Source organism: Tursiops truncatus, chromosome 15 (assembly GCF_011762595.2).
Source record: "Tursiops truncatus isolate mTurTru1 chromosome 15, mTurTru1.mat.Y, whole genome shotgun sequence".
Taxonomy (NCBI): domain Eukaryota; kingdom Metazoa; phylum Chordata; class Mammalia; order Artiodactyla; family Delphinidae; genus Tursiops; species Tursiops truncatus.
In genome coordinates this window covers 18197526-18215907 of record NC_047048.1, presented here as the reverse complement: position 1 = coordinate 18215907, position 18382 = coordinate 18197526, and positions in this window count along the sequence as shown.

Here is an 18382-nt window from a genome sequence, read left to right as displayed (position 1 = left end):
ACCAGCAATGTACAAAAGTTTTTATTTCTCCATATCTTCATAAACACTTCTTAGTTTTCATTTTTTTAAAAAAAATTAAAGACATTGTAGGGGGTGTGATGTTGTATCTCACCATGGTTTGTGTTTCCTTAATCAATGATGCTGAACATCTTTGCATGTGCTTGTTGGCCATTTGTATGTCTTTGGAGAAATGTCTCTTCAAGTTGTTTTCCCATTTAAAAAACTGGATTGTTTGTCTTTTTGTTGCTGAGTTGTAACAGTTCTTTACAGATCCTAGGTATTAAACCCTTAGGCAAAGCCACAGAGAAAAAGCAGCTTAGAAGTTACCAGGGTGAAGGGGAGGGGAGAGTGAGAAGTAATTAATGAATATAGGATTTTTTATGGGTGATGAACATATTTTGAAAGTAGAGAAAGCTGTTGGTTGCACAACATTGTGAACACACTAAGTACTCCTGAATTCCACACTTTAAAAAGATTAATTGTGTGTTATGTGAATTTTACCTCAATAAAAACATTTTCATGGCAAAATGAGTATAAAAACCTTTCAAAGATAGGGGGAGGGCTAAACAAATGATAAAGGAGATTTACACTGAATTTTCTTATACCATGAAATAATTTCTTTTGATAAATGTATTTATTATTCTTTTTGCTTGATTAGCCCTCATGCAGAAAAGTTTTCTTACCCCTTAGACCTTATTTGCAAGGACCATGGATATATAGAGCTTCCTACTTTCCTACCTGTTAAATTCTGTCCATTCTTTTAGATACAGCTAGATCAGGCTGGACATCCATCTCTGAGAAACTTCCATAGCTTGTTGAGTATCTAAACTCTTCAGAAAATGGTTGATTTCAGGAATGGATCATGTGTAGTAGTCAGAATAATTGAGGTTGACTGATGCGACAGAAAAACTTGAAATCTCAGTGGCTCAGCCCCACCGAGGTTTATTAATTGTTCTTATTAAATCAGATGCAGTTTCAAAAAACAGATAGGTGATGGATGGATTAAATGATGATAGAGGATTGATATGTGTGATAAAGTAAGTATAATAAGATGTTAATGATAGGTATATGGGTGTTCACTGTACAACTCTTCCAAACTTTCTGTATTTTTGAAATATTTTATAACAAATTGTGGAGGGAAATGTAATGTGGGTCAGGTGATCCTCCACTATTATGTAGCGACACCATGTGTAAAATGTAGGCCACAAATATACTACATGAAGGAAAGGGACGTATTGAGGATACACAGCAACCGTGAATCGCTTTAGCCCAGAATGGATGCCCGTCACTGCCACTCACGGTCCCTTGGCATCTGGTGCTAAAGAACCTGCACTGCGTGGCCCTTTAGTGTGGATTGGGTCAGCTAGACTCCTCCGTCTAGTTTTCAATGGGCTTTTTCTCTGTATCTCCCAAAGTTACTGCCCAGCCCAGTTCATCTTATCCAACTAGGCTGAGCTCCTTTATAAGCAATTGTTAAATTTATAATATACATTTCTCTGCTTATATTGGGGCTGGCACAAGGCTGGTCTTCTGCCTTGGGAAACACAAGATCAGACTCAGACTGAACTTTATGCCAGAAGAAGCTCTCCTGCTTCTCAGGCACTTGGACTTGGAACGATACCATTGGCTCTCTTGGGTATGGACTTCTCAGCCTTCGTAATCAATCAATCAAATGATTAATCTATCTTCTTTATATGTATATATGTATGTCTTTATATAGTATGTCTATATAAAATATGTGTATATAGTTTGTATACGTAAATAAATAAATATACATATATATCCAATTGATTCTGTTTCTCTGCAAAACACTAATGCAATTCCTGTTTATTTCTGTTCTAGAAAGGAGGCTTTACATAGACATTCCTACTGCCCCATGTCCAGATTTCTAGGCATAAAAAGTAGGGTCTAAGATGAGGGAAGGTGAGGGATTCTAGATGGAAAAGCCAAGTGCTGACACTGCCAGTGGTTTCTGTCCCTAGGGAGGAGGGTGGATCTCATGGGTGGAGTCACTGGGGCTCCTATTCGGGATCAAGTGGGGATGGTAGGGTCACGAATGTCAAAGGCCAACAGAGGCAGAGAGCTAGATGCCTGGTCCTCGAAGGAAGGTTCCATACAGGTGCACCCACGGTAAATTATTCAGGTCTTTATTACCCAGCCTCGGCCTCAAATTTCCATTATTAGACACTGCCCTGCCCCTTGCTCCCAAAAGTAAAACAAACAAACAAACAAACAAAAAGTGGTAATTCCCTGGGGGCACTTATCTCATACCCAATTTAGAGTTTTGCAGTGGAAATTGGCCTGGCCTTGGTGGAAACAAGGAAGGCTGACACCGAATCCTGGTTTTCACTTACTACCTCCAAGACTTCAGTTTCTCCTGTGGAAGATGCGGGTGCGCTTTTCATCAGCTCTAAATTTTCTTCCACATCTAATTCAATCACTCATTTATTCATCAAATATTTATTGAACGTGTATATAAGGCACTTTATTACTTGCCAGATATATGTGGAGAGCAAGTTACACATACAAGGATAGATGGACAAATTTAAAAGCCATTGTAGTGCTATATAATAAAGATGGCACTGGGATAAGTAAGTGTACTACAGATGAACATATAAAACATAATATCTTTTTGAGAGGTAGGCTAGGCCAGAAAAGGCTGTTTGAGCTGAGGACATTTGGTTTGGTAAAGTCACAGAGGAAGAATCTTCCAGTATTCCTTGCACAGGGAGAGTAAGGCTTGAAAATGAGGGACAATATGGTGGCTTAAAGGAAGTAAAAGGATGTCAGTGTGTCTGGGGGCAGTGAAAGTGACATGACAGGAGGATGAAGAAGCAAAGAGAAGCTGGATCATCAAGGGTCTTGTTTGCCATATTAAAATTCTTAAATATGCAGGATTCTCTTTTATTATTAGTTCAACCCCTCACTAGCCTTCTGAATGTTCTCATACCCAAGGCATCAAAGATGTAAGCCTTTCCCGTATGAAAACCCAGTGTCTTTCACACCCTCTATTTCCTCCCAAATGTCTCTGGCAATTGCTGTGTCTGGGTTCCGTCCAGCTCTCCTGGCAGAAAACAGAAACACACACACATCTTCCAGCCTGGGCTCAGAGCACGCAGTCTTCCCTTCAGAGAACATTGCTGCTGGAGACGTCTAATTTTACAGATCATGGTTTGGGAGGAAAAATGTCACCCCAGAAGCAAGTGGGAAATTATTCACTTCTGGAGAGCTGGAAACATCAAGACAGATGGGTCAGGCCCCAAACTGGATTCTTGGCCAGTTCGCCCAAAGAGCTAGAAAATCCAGCACCTTCTTCTTCCCAGCCTGGCGCATGGTGGTGCCGACTTGGAAGGTGGCAAAGGCTTACCACTGGGATCTTTCTTACCTCCAAGCCATTTCTCATGCTGCTTCCTCTGCCTGGCCCTTCTCCCTCACTCCCCCTGGATACCTCCTTCATATCCTTCAGCTTAAATGTCACCTCCCCGAAAGCCTTCCCTGAACCCAAGTTGGGCTCAGCAAACACTACTCTGTGCTTCCAGAGCACATGCTATACAATTTTATCAAAATACTCCTAGTGCTATTTTATAATTACCGTTCTATTTGTTTGTGTTCTTCTCCTGTCAAACCTGGATATTCATGAGAGTTGGGTAAATATATCTTATTTCCTATTTTTTCCCAGCACCTAGAATAGTGCTTGGTAAACTTTTTGCTGAAGGAATATATGAATAAATAAGTGAATGAATTCTAAGGGCCTGCAGTCTCCCCTTGTTAAGCTTGTCCCCCCAAAATTGCTTTCATTTTTTAAGGCCTCAATGTCTCCAATAATCATATGTCAGGACTAGAGGCGCCTTATAAAAATAAGTCAGTGATTCCCAAGTTTGGTTGGTGAGATGCTTTCCTTCATGAGGAAGAACCAATCTGTATTCGTGTATAAGCGAGAGCAGAGGATAACGTGTAGTTTAAATAAGCATAGGCTTATGACTTCTATGTTACCTGCCACCTGCAGGATCCCTGCAGCCTGTATGCCATGCCAAAGAGGAGCTAAGCGATGAGACATTCTGATGTAGTCTGACCTTTCATCAGACCTTAAATCCTTAATGCAGCATTGCCAGACGAATGGCCAAGCAGGTTCTGCTTGGTTACCTTTCCTGCTGGGGAGCTCTCTATGTTCCAAGGCACTTTATCGCTTATCCCAGGGCTTTTCAGTCTCAGCATTGTTGATATTTCAGGCTGGATGACTCTTTTTGATGCTTCTCACCTTTATTTTGTGCTTAGAAAATTTATCTCTAATATTTGTATTTTTTTTAAAGAATGGTATATGTGTGTGTGTGTGTATATATATATACACACATACAAACGTATATATACACACATATGTATATATCCTACAACTTACTTTTTCCCCTCCTTATTTATTGTTTAATCTTTTACAAAATGAGGAAATTAACACTGATGCAATAATATTGTTTAAGTGCAAACCTTAGTAGTCAGATTCCATCAATTATCCGCCAAATGTCTTTACAGTAAGAAAATCCTGGATTGTACGTTAAATCCAGTCTCTTTTCACTGGGAACCGTTTCTCGGTCTTTCTTTTGTCTCGTGTCATTGACATTGTTGAAGAGTACCTGTCCATTATTATGTAGAATGTCCTCGAATTTTGGTTTGTTTGATGTTTCCTCATGGTTAGATTCAGGCTTTGCCCTTTTGACAGAAATGCTACCTAAGGACCACTGTGTTCTTCTCAGTGCACGAATCCAAGGCACAGAGGCACGTGATGTCTACTCATCTCCCTAATGGTTTAATCATGTGGTTAAGGCTGAGTCTGCCAGGTTTGTTCGGTGTAAAGTTACTCTTTCCCCCTTTGCGATAATAACTATCTCATGGAGTGATAGTTTTAGTTAATATCTTATTACTCCTCAAGCTTACTGAGCTGGATAACTCTTCGTTGCAGGGGCCTGTGCTGTACATCGTTCAATGTTTAGCAGCATCCTTGGTCTCTACTCTCTAAATGCTAGTGATACCTCTCTCCCCAGACTGTGATAACCGAAACTATCTTCAGACATGGCCCCAGGTCCTCCGGGGATGGGCAATATTGTCCTGGTTGAGAATCACTGACTTAGAACCATCTTATCAATAGAATATGGGCATTATTATAGTGTTGCATCTATTGATTTTGCTCACTTAGGATCCATTTTTCTTTTCTTTACGTAAACAAAAAATCCAAACAAACAAAAAACCACTACTCTGATTTTCCTTTGGTAACCATTTTTCACCCATTCTCCCAGAATATTTAGGTTTAGGTGGGCTGACTATACCAATGACACTTGGTTCTGAAAGCTGTCTTTGAGACACTAGGGAACAGAATCCCTCTTTCTGCTGGAAGTTCAGAGATAATGGTGGGTCTGGAGCTACTGGCAACCATCTCGTCAACATGAGGAAAAGGTTTGCTTAAAATAAGTCTAATGCAGAGGAAGATAGCGCTGACACAGTCAGATTCCTGAAGACATTGTCTGAGCCTTTAGATGATGCTTTGCCCAAGGCTGAATTATCCCTGCACATTTCAGATACATGAACAAAGACAGTCTCTTTTGGCTGCGGTCCGTTGGGATTGGATCTCTACCATTTGCAACTGGAGAAAGACCTGACTTTTTCCAGCCATATTTTTCAACTTCTAGTTCTTCCTCAGAGTAAAGAAAATGTGAATCTGGTCTCTTTCCAACTTTGTCGGTTTTTGGAAGTATTGAAACAGGTGAACTTGCCAGGTCTGAGTTCCCTGACCCCTGGGCTTCCAACCATGTGTCTCCATTTTCCAAGATTCTCCCAGAATGCTTTGTAAAGCATAGAGATGCTGCCTCTTTCTGTTTAATAACCTTTCAGAGCTCCCATTACCTAGAAGATATGCCCCCTTCTCCACGGTCTGGCACTCAGGACCTTTATAACCTGACCCCAGATAACACTGCAGCTTCAGTTTTGGCTGTGCTACATTTTCCTCCAAGACCCCAGAGCATCTCTGAGACCCCAGGGTCCGGCACAGGGCCAGGCTCATGGAAGCCTGCAGTGAATGTTTGTTGAGTGGACCGGAAAGACTGCAACATTCTGTTCTCTGGGCTGAAGCTGCTTCTCCCCAGGCAGGTGACCAGCATTATAACATTAGCTGAATGCATTTCCCTCAGTTAGATGATAAGCAGGAACAGAGCTGGTGATGCCGGCGCCCACCACCTGCACTAGGTCCTGCCTCCATCAGCTGGAAGAGACCCCTAACTGCCCTTTCTCCCCACCCCAGTAAAGACCATCTGATTTCCAGCCTAGGAAGCAAACAGCTAAAAGAACCCTGAGTAATGTTTCCCCAGCTCCTGTCTCTGTCCAGTTCTGATAGCCCAGCTGTCAATTCTGGGCCCCAAAACATCCTGTGGACTTACCACCCAGAACTGTGATTATTTGATTAAACTTCTGTCTCAGGCATCAAATTTTGCACTCCCCAACGGCAAAGTACATATCTTCTTCTTTTTTTTTTTTTTTTTTTGCGGTACGCGGGCCTCTCACTGTTGTGGCCTCTCCCCTTGCGGAGCACAGGCTCTGGACGCGCAGGCTCAGCGGCCATGGCTCACAGGCCCCGCCGCTACGCGGCATGTGGGATCTTCCCAGACAGGGGCACGAACCCGTGTCCCCTGCATTGGCAGGCAGACTCTCAACCACTGCGCCACCAGGGAAGCCCCATATCTTCTTATTTTCAGTTCAGTGCCTAGTTTGGTGTCTGGAACACAGCTCAATTATGCCCATTTGTGATGTTGAAAAAATATATAAAGGATGAATGGAATGCAATTTGGACATAATAAAGAATACAATCTCTGGATACAAGCAGACTCAGATTCAAGTCCTGACTACCTCACTTACCGGCTGTGTCATTATGGATGAGTTTCTTAGCTTCCCAGATTCTATTTTTCTGTTTTTAAAATAGCAATGTGTATCTTGCAGGTCTGTTATGAGATTGAGGATTTGAATGTATGTTTGTGTGTGTGTGTGTGTGTGTGTGTGTGTGTGTGTGTGTGTGTGTATTCAAAAGGCATATATATACCTTCCTTACTTCTGGGCACAGAACAGGTACTAAATATGCTAGTATTTTTTTAAAATCACTCTGTGCTAAGCATGGTATTGGCTTTCATGTTTCTCATATAAATATTATCCCTCCTCATCCCCACTCACAGAGGTACGTGCTCCAATTCCCATTTTACAGAAGAAAAGCTTCAGGGAACCTCAAGTACAAGAAGGTGAAGAGACCACCATATTCATTCACCCAGTAGGTGGAAGGGTCAGGGTTTCAATGCAGGACATTAAGGCAAAGTTGGGGGGTCTCTCTGCTCATCAGAATTTTCTAAAGTGGGCACTCACACTTCTACAGGCGGGTGAGCTGACTTTATGGAGATCATTTTTATTGTAATAACTATGTGTTTTAGAAAAAATATATAACCAACCTATCAAAGCTGTGGTTCATGGATCTTGAGTTTAGTGTGAGACTAAGAGAGATAGGTCATTCAAAAAGAAAAAAGTTTATTTGGATTAGGACAAATATAGGTAGATTATTATCGTTGGGTCTAAAAATTAAAAGGGAGGCTCTACCATGTACAGGCCCTGTGACCTCTGACAAGTGCCTTAAACTCTCTGTGCGTCTAGTTTCTTCTTTTGAGAAGTGGGCATGGGTAGTACTTACCGTATAGAATTATATTCAAATCGAAGTGAGTTAATACATGGTTAGCACTTGATAAGCATTCAATAAGTAGCATTCACAGTGTATTAATATCAATTAATATCAAATAATTAATTTAATTAACATGCTATATTACTATTATAGTACAGATAGTGCACAGTTATGCCAATCATGCTGGTGATATGCAAGAAATAGCTGAACTTGGAAGACTACCGTGCTATATCCTTCCAATACTTCAGATGATAAAAAACAGTGGGAATAAGGATAACCAAGAAAGTAGCTTATGCCCAGGGCATACAAACAGAGGGTACCCCATTATGGAAGAAGATATGTGTTACCCCCTTAATTACTTAGGGAGTGCCCTCTGGGAGAGGAGGTACTGGCTTCATAAAAGCATTCCAGGTAAGCATCACATGGGCCTAGGCATCTGCAGAATTGTCTGTCTGGGAAAAACCTGGTCAAAGCTTTTTCTGGTTTTTATTCTTTGTTTCCCGTAGTGGAGCTTTCACCTCAGATATGGGGTCCCATTCTGGCTCTATCCTTGCCAACTTGGTAAGTTACTCATCTTCTATTTACTTCAGTCTCTAGATTTTTACACTGGAATGAATAATTGTACCTCCCTGATTGGATGTAAAAAGGCCTAAAAAAACCTAGCATTGAACCTAATATGTGTCGGTAAGCTTTCAATCAATCTAATTTATTATGGTTATTGTGGTTTTTATGATCATCATTGTCATTAGGACAGGAAAAATAAACTGTAATGAAACATAGGAGACAAAGGTTCTTTCTCAATAGAAGGGAAATAATCCAATTAGTCACCTTTGTGGTTTACGTGTGTGTGTGTGTGTACACACGCGCACACACACATACTTACACAGACACACTGCTTATGGATACTAAAATACATTTTAAATAATATGTAAAAAGCAATAGAAATGAATACCCTCCTTTAAGAAAGTAAAGTTAAAAGCATATTTATATATATACACACATATATATATACACACACAAACACACAACATATACACATATACATGCACATATATATACATACAACACATGTACACACATATATATACCAATATGTAAGTCCTCAAAAAATTGTCTAGATGTAATTCAAGAAAAGAAAAAAATCTATATGTACAAAGATTGTTCACTACAATGTTATCTGTAATCGCCTTCTCTTATTCTGCTCTCCTCCTCTCCCCACTCCCTCCCTCACCTTCCCTCTCCTCCCCTCTTTCCTTCTCTTCTTTTCTCACTCATGAAACCCCTTAGGCCCAGCTGATGAACCCCTTGCTCTAAATCACTGTGTGGAAAAGCCTCAAAAGGGAACATTAGATAAATCAGCTGATTTTGTCTTGGGGTCTCATTTTCCCATGTATTAAATAGGGAGAGATTTTTATTTGTGTTTTGAAGAGTCCTGACATTCTCATGAGAATGTCATGTCCATGTCTGGGAATGCCATCTCTTGAGGTGAAGTTATTTAGAAGTTATTTAGGAATGAATTCTGAATTCCAAGAACTAGCTGGTGGCAGAGGATCTATGTTCTGTTCCTCACTCCAACACTAAAAGGTCATATGACTTTGGTCCTTACTTTTCCCATCTGGAAAATGAACCTACAATGCTAGGGTCCTAAGGCACATTGTGAGCTAAGATAAAGAAACTGTCAGTGGATTAGAAAATCCAGGAAGGATGGAATGGAGATCAGTAGGTCGGAAGTGGCTAAAGGGAGATGATTTGGATGAATTACAAGGATGGCTTATTAGTTAGGATAAGGCTGAGCTGCAATAATAGAGAAACTCAAAGTTAAAGTGTCTTAAACAAAAGGGAGTTTCGTTTCTCTCTCACAGTACAGTCCAGGGATACAGGTGGTGAGCAGGTTGAATTGCCACCCTAAACACGAAGCTTCCTCTGTGGTTCAGATCAGCTGCCCCATTTCTGTCCTTCTCCCATCTCATAAGGAGGATGTCAGAGATCAGGGGATCCTCTGCCCAATCAGTTTAGCAGTGGCTAGTTTACTGTCACATGACCACCCATAGCTGCAAGGGATGCTGGGAGTGTGTCCAGCTGAAACGGCAACATGGGACAGAATGGAGAGTGGGGAGCAACCAGTGATCTGTTTCAAACAAGGAGAGGAGGCTGCATCTAAAGCTGGGATTTCCTGAGGTGTGTGTTTGTGTCTATTTAAAGGGGCCAGGAGTCAATCACTCGGACAACATTAGAGCTAATGCAGGGTCTTACGTGATGATGATAGAAGATGATATTTAAGCATCTTGCCCCCTCCTTGTGTTGTAATGGAAGACTCTACTCAGGAACCTTGAGTTCTAGTCCCATTTCTAGCACTTATGGCCCCCAAATTTGGACCCACGCGTAGTGAATATCATGCAGGGCTCGTTCCACAAATTTTTGGATCCAGGGTTGGGCATGTGGTTTAGGCCAGGCTAATCAGAGCATTTCTCCAATACAGTGGTTGATTTAGGGATGGGCACATGGCATAGGACTGGCAGGGCAATAATCCAGATAATTTTGATGGAGTTGTAAAAGAGATGCTCTTGTTCTGCCAGAGTCATTAAAAAGATAAAATGCAAACTCTGAGACATTAGTGACTATTTTTGCCACTGGTGGGAAGAACCTAGCTGAGAATGAAGCAGAGCTGAGAGATGAAGAGAGATTGCAGATGACATTATTCAAAGCGCCTGGATCCAGCCATGCCTGAAACTGTTAATCCTGGAATTAGTTCCACGAAGAATAAATCCCTGTTTTGGCTTTTGCCAGTATGAATTAAGAACTTGGAATGAAAATAATGCTAATAAATCACATGCCAAGACCTTTGCTTTTTCTCCCATATCATGGATCTCAGGCTCTAGGCTCTTCCTAGAATATCTAGGTAGCTTTATAAAAAACACAGATTCTCTAAAAACTTTTAGTTCCACCAGTGTGAGGGGTATTCACAATCTATTTTTTTTTAAAAGCTTCCCAGGACTTTTTAATAGGCAGTTAAATTTGGGAACATCTGATGACTCCATGCTGTCTACCCACATGAGTATTGCTGTGTGACTTTGAGAAATCACTGAACTCTCTGGGGTCACTTCCTTGTTTTTACCTTCACTATTTATATTTTTTAATTTTTTATTGAAGTATCATTGATTTACAATGTTGTGTTAATTTCTGCTGTACAGCAAAATGATTCAGTTATACATATATAAACATTCTTATATATATATATATTTTTTCTTCCTTACAACAGAAAGATAATTTTTAAGTGGCTTTCTTGCCCTAAAATGTGCCATGATGACAGTCCCTGGAATTGTCATGGCCTCTTCTCTCTGCTCCAAAGTTGTGCACGTGTGCACGCCACCCTCCCCGCACACACACACTGCAAGAAAGGCACCTCTGAGGCCTTGGCCCACTTTCCATAACAGACTCTTACCTCTCTCTAGCAAGCGCTGACAGGTGCGAGCTGAGAAAGATACAGGCCCTGTTTGAAGCATCGTGATAAGAGAAACTGGGAGACAGGCTGAGGAGAAGAAACAGAAATATTGATCTCAGGAACTGACAGGTTTTACTGAAGGATCCGATGGTAGGAGAGGGTGAGCCCAGACTGAAAAGTCTATACTTTCCCTGTGCAAAATTCAACTGCAGCAGAATCTTGATTAAAAGCATTTTCTTGTGTACACCAGATCCCAGCATTCAGGCCTCCTCATTCCATTTCTGAAATTGGCCACATTTGACATTCGAGGGGCCTTCTGTGCCTTGAGATGCAGTGTTCTTTTCTGTCTCTGCCCTTTGCTGCCCGGGCTCCTGGGCCCCACTCTGAGTCTTGGGAATGATTGCCCCCTTGCAAGACACAGATCAAGCAGACTTTCTCTGGGAATCTTGTAGGTGCTCCAGGCAGCTCCTCCCTTTGCTGGGCTTCAAAGACATGGTCGAGGTCTATGGACTCCTGCACTCTGTGTTGTCACGATTTGTTCACAGCTCTCCCCCACTAAGAGAGGGCAGGCACTGTGCACTCAGGATGAAGCCAGTGCTCAGTAATTTCTTATGAATGAACAGAAGAACCGAGAATAGGTCAAGTAAATAGGAGAGAATCTTTGTCACACCCACGGGGTTGTAGACTGAAGACGGGTTGGTGGACATCTGTTTAACAGGCATCATACATGCATCAGCTTCTCAAAGAATAATTTAATTTTTCGCATGGCCATCATTTTGAACATCCACTAGGACAATGGTTCTCAATCTTGGGTTCACCTGAGAATTATCCAGAGGCTGGCTAAAACACAGATTCCTGTACTCCACCCTTCCCCACACAGAGATTCGAATTCAGTAGCTTCAAAGAGGTATGAAGTCTGTATTTCTAACAAGTTCCCAGGTGATGGTGATGCTGCTGGTCTGAGGATCTCACGTTGAGAACCACTGTACTGGATTAAGCTACTCTAGTCCAGAGTCTTTGAAATAGGTAGCCTTGTTGTCCCTATACCACATTTCTTTAGAGCACTGCATCTTTTGAATTCCCCTGCTGGCTTTTCCATCACGTTGTTGCATTCTTCCTCTGTGACACCAGAATTTGCATTCTTCCTTCATGCTGTGATTCTTCCTGCGTTACATTATGCATGAAAGCTGGGATCATCAGGCTGCAGTAGACAGGGAAAACTTCCTGAGAGAAGAGGCTAGAACTCTGGAGTCAGTCACTGCTGGAGTCAGGGAAACAAGATCAACAACAGGATAATTAAGAAAAGGGTGTGGGAAGCAAGCTGAGAATTCAGAATTTCACGTGGATTGTAGCAAGAGAGATGAAGCCTTTGGGGTGGTCCTTGACCCAGGGGTTCTCGTCCATGGCTTCCTATTAAGATCCCCAGGGGAGCCTTTATTACAGGCTGATGCCCTGGTCCCACTTGAGACCGATGGCATCAGATTCACTGGGGCTGGGAGCTCAAATATTGTTATGTTTTAAAGTTCCCCAGTGAGGGACTTCCCTGGTGGTCCAGTGGTTAGGACTTCACCTTCCAGTGCAAGGGGTGCGGGTTTGATCCCTGGTCAGGGAGCTGGGATCCCACATGCTTCGTGGACAAAAAAACATAGAACAGGGCTTCCCTGGTGGCGCAGTGGTTGAGAGTCTGCCTGCCAATGCAGGGGACGCGGGTTCGTGCCCCGATCCGGGAGGATCCCACATGCCGTGGAGCGGCTGGGCCCGTGAGCCATTGGCCGCTGAGCCTGCGTGTCCAGAGCCTGTGCTCCGCAGCCGGAGAGGCCACAACAGTGAGAGGCCCGCGTACTGCAGAAAAAACAAAAACAAAAACATAGAACAGAAGCAATAGTGTAACAAATTCAATAAAGACTTTTAAAAAATGGTCCACATCAAAAAGAGGTTAAAAAAAATTGTTCCCCAGTGATTCCAATAGGAAGCCAGGATTGACAATCTCTGTTGGGATTCCTCTGTTTCCCAAGCCCCCATCATCCCCAAATTTTGATCCGTGACTTTGGGCTTTGTTTAGGCACATGTCTTAGCTGTATCTGTTTCACCTTTGCCATTCTTCTCACCATGGTTCCCACTTGCATGAGAGATCTAAGTCTCCTTGCTTGGGCTGCCTTGCTTCACAGATGGGTTCTGGGTAGGGTTGAGAAACACAGAAAGAACCCCCTATAGAAAGCAACCACACTAGCGTCTCCCTTTGTCACACTCTACCCCTTTACCCTACTTTATGTCCAAAATAACACTTACTGAACTCTAAAAGTGTCTTATATTGATACATCTATGTGTTGACTTATGAAACATCCATCTCACTTCACTAGAGAATAAGCGTCATAAGGGCAGATCTCTGCCCGCTACCCACGGTAAGCACCCAGCACAGTGCCTGGCATGTAGGATGAATACCTCTCTGTTGAGTGAATTAATTCATTCAAGTAATCCCAATACTTACTTCCATCACAAAATTCTCGTGGGAAACCAGAACTTCAATTCTTCCAGAGAAAATGAAAAGTTGAAGATCCTACTAAAATCTTATCTCTTCTTCAGATTCCCATGAAAAGGGACATAGCACAGACTCCTCTGTGGCCGACAGTGGACACCCTACCTTTACCCCCTGAAGCCTGGTTTCCAGAACGTTTTGTGTGGCAAGTGCTTTCTTCTCTTCCACAGAGCTAGTTTGGATGCGAGTAGCAATTTTGAAAGGCTTCTTTTATTTAAGATTCACTTGACTAGCATGAAAGAAAATGTAAAAAGATAAGGGGGTCTAAAAGAATAAGATGTGTGTGTGTGTGTGTGTGTGTGTGCGCGCGTGTGTGTGCGTGCACGCACGCGTGGGCTTAGGTATGTTTGTGCTAGTTGTATAAAAAAGATTATGCATCAGAATGAGAGAGTGGTTTGTATAAATGGAAGAATTAATTATAAGTCCTGGTTCATTGTAGGAGCTCAAGATATGATTGAATGCTAGCTACCCAAAGATGCCTGGGAGAGTTGAGCAGAGCTGGATCCTGTTGGCCCAGACCACAAGAAACCCTTGGGTTAACTGTTAAACCACAGTTAAGCCAGAGTCATAAACTAACTATGCTGTCGTTTTAAGCCACTGAGTTATTGCAATGGCTAGTTACACAGCAAAAGCTAACTGATGCACTATCTTAGACCTAGAATCTTCCATGTGATGGATAACAGACCATGAGTATTAGCCTGTTTGTGTTAGTTTCTATTCCTGCACACACATTATCAAAAATTTAGTGGTTGAAAGCAACACACACTTATTATCTTATAGTTCTGTGAGCCAGGCATGACTTAGCTATGACCTCCACTCATAACGATGCTTATAATGCTGTAGTCAAGGTGTCAGCTGGGGCTGCAATCAGCAACGCACTGCCTTTGTTGGAATACGGCAATTCCTTATGATTATAAGACTGATTATAAGCCAGTTTATTGCTGGAGGCTGCCTTCAGTTCCTGGCACGTGAGCCTCTCAACATAGGTAGCCCACAATATGGCAACTTGCTCATTCAAAGCCAATAGGGTGTGAGAGAGAGACCTCAGCAAGATGAACACTACAATCTTAGTACATAATCATATACACGTAATCACATACATGCTATCACCCTTGCCCTATTCTAATGGTTAGAATTAAGTCACAGGTCTCACCCACACTCAAGGGGAAGAGATTATACAAAGCTGTGAACGCCAGGAGGCAGGGATCATTGAGAACCATTTCCTATCATGTCAATCTCAGCGTACTGCCCTGCAAGGGACTTCTGCCTCATTTACTCTTCACTAGACAAACGTTTGTTGAGTGTCTTCGACACGGCTGGCACTTGGGATACAGCAGTCCAACAAGTCCCAGAGAGGTGGTGACGCTGACAAGGAGCAGCCCTATATGTCACTGCGAGGATTTTGGCTTTTACTTTGGGAAAGAGGAGGAACCTTTGGAGAGTTTTGGGTAAAGGAGAGGTAGGATCTCACTGATACTTTAAAACAGCTGCAGTGGCTGGAACTTTGATTATAGACTTCAGGAAAAAGAGTTCTGAGGTTGCTATAATAGCTTTGCGAGTGATGAGGGAGGGTTGGATCAGGAGGTAGAGGTGCAGAGAAGAGCTGAGGAATGACTTACTTCCCAACCAGGGACTTGAGGCTTTTCCTGGCTCTCCCCCCGGCCCCCAGCTTGGTAGAAGAAGGACACTGTGCTCAAACTTCTTGTCAACTCAAGAGGAATGAATCCTTTGGCCGGGGAAGCGGGGGGGGGGGGTCTGCTTTCGATGGTTGGCCACCTGCAATGTCTTCACCACCAGCCTTTACGTTTGCTACTGACTGTTGCTTAGACTCCAGCAACAAGCAGTTGTTACTGAACCCAGGTTTGTCTGCTCACCGCTCAAAAGCCAATAATTCAAGAGGCAAATGCAGTAGAAAGGAAAGATGCTTCAATCAGAAAGGCTGGCAATCTGGGGAGAAGGTAGGCTCGTGTCCAGAGACCAATTCCCAAGATTCTGCTCAGCCATGACACTTTTTAAAGGAAAAAAATGGGGGGAAGAATCTCAGTGAGTCACGGAGGCAAGAAGTTCGGTCCTGCACCAATCTCCACTGCACGCAGACTGGCTGACTCTCTCTTCTGATGTTATCTTGCCTGGGTGATCTGCCTGCAGGATTCCTTAGGGGGCTGTTCAGGGTAGAGGGCTAAGCATTCTCTAACTACTTAATTCTTCATTCTTACTTTATTTTTTCTGGGAAAAGAATCAACAGGTTAGACGAGGCATGGTGTGCATTCAGGACAGCATAAGTCAAGAGTTAGGTTAAATTGCCTAGTGATCTCATTCCTATAATTAGGTTCTTTTAAGGTTACAGGGGAACAGAAATGGGCAAATGGGAAAGGGGCAAAAGAGCTGCTTTCGTAGTGGTAAAAGCTCATGGTCTTTGATGTCAAGAAGGTCTGGAAGAAGAGGATGAATAAGTATGAAGGGAGCCCACTGAAAAGGCCTAGAAACAATGACCAACTCATTGGCAATGAATACTTCTACTGCTCATATTATTATCTCTAAATACCATTTCTCACTCAGAGCAGCCAAGGCTGATTGGCAAAATAGCTAAATCCAGGAGTATGGTAGAAAATGTGCAATATAAGCCTGAAGTATATTGTTTTTCTAGAAAGCAAGAGAGCTATCAGAGAGTTGTAGGGTTGAGACAAGGACTCAGAAACCAACATGACAAGATCCCTCTGGCCACAAATGGGACCACCAGAGCAAAATAACAAGGATCCTAACTTCAATAAATTAAATTGCATCAAGTATTTTTAAATTCATGAGTTCATGATGATTCTAAAAAAATAAACAACCTATTGTTTACTATTGGAAAATGCTGAAGAACCAATTCATTGTTTTGAAAACTGGTAAATAAAGGGAAGAATTAAGCATTTATCCTGAATTTCCTATATTAACTCTGCATCCCGCCTAATGAACAAAGAAGATATAGTATAACACAAACATCACCATTTTGCAATCCCTAATGAAATAATTGGTCTAGTCATTGATTAGCAATGGCGTGATAAAAATGAAGACAACCAAAAATGACGTGCCTTCTAATGGAAGTACACATCTCCCATGATGTGTACTTCCAAAAACTTGAAATTGAATCTGATCAAGCATCTGGGTCTACACCAATTTATAGGAAATACAAGAGATAGAGGAACAATTGGCATAATTCAAACTATGGGAACACGTGACTCAGTTTTTTTTCTAGCTGTCTATATTTATGTTTTTGCCTATAGCTATGTCTAGGTAATTTTCGTATCTATGCCTATATCTGACTTTGTGTCAACGCCTTCTTAACAATTACAAGGAAAATATATAGAGGACAGACCTACATCTTAAAAGAGAGATAAGAGACATGTCAATCAGTCACAAGATATGGACTTCATTTGGAGTCAGATCAATTGCACTGAATAACAATTTTTGAGACAATCAAGGAAATGTAAATGCTAATTGGGTATTTGGTGATAACAAATAATTATTGTATATTTAGGTGTGATAATTGCATCAGGGTTATGTTGTTTTCCTAAATAAGTTGTTATTTTTTAATAACTATATATACATTGTGATGACGTAGAGGGGTGGGATAGGGAGGGTGGGAGGGAGGCTCAAGAGGGAGGGGATATGGGGTTATATGTATACATATAGCTGATTCACTTTGTTGTACAGCAGAAACTAACACAACACTGTAAAGCAATTATACTCCAATAAAGATATCAAAATAAATAATATATATACAAATAAACTATTTGCATGGTGTCTGGGATATGTAGGTATATTATAATTATACATAGGCAGGGAAAAGTGGATGAGGGTATAAATGAAACCATGTGGAGTTCATTATTGTTGAAGCAAAGTGATGGGTACATGGAGTTTCTTTATATTTTCTTCTCTATTTTTGTATGTAATTGTATTTTTTAGATGGGGACAGGAAAGTATACGATTATTGCTCCCTTTCCTATTCCTTTTGTTAGATCCTGTCATTCCCTTAAATCTCAGCTCCACTATTACTTTCTCAGAGTAGCTGCAGTGGACACTTGTCACTCTTTTTTGGCATCTGTAGAAGCCAGATACTTTTGTTTCCAGAATTTCTTTGAGCCACAAAAGAGACATTATTTTGCCAAACAAAAGTACGTGTCCCAGATTTCAAATTGAAAGAATCAGGGCTTGTGTAGATTCACTTCTGTGATCTACCCAATAGCCTCTGATTACATTCCTTCTCTATTTAATTTGGCCAGAGTTGGATTCTGTGGCTTGCCATCAAAAATTTCACTTGAACAAAAGCTTTCCCTTATTGCCAGATTAGATCACACTTCTGTTATAGATTTTCATAAAGCCGTTCGTTTATCTTTCACAGAACTGGACACTGGTTTACTTGCACACTTATTGAATTAATATATGTGTCCCTAATCATAAAGTAAGCTTCCTGAGTGCAGGGATCATGTGTGCTTGGTTTCACCTCTGTAAGTGAATGAGAACAAGAAGAGGGGGAGAAGCCTGTGGTGCAGTACTCATCAATAAAATGTTATATCCTTTAGAACACATGGAAGACTGTACTTCTGAATCTTGTTGTGGGGATGTGGGACCACATGACTAATTATGTCCTATCAAGTGGCTTGGAAGCAGAAGGGTCAGGTGGACCTCTCAGTCAAAGCCATCAATCGCCCGTGCTAAACTTTCC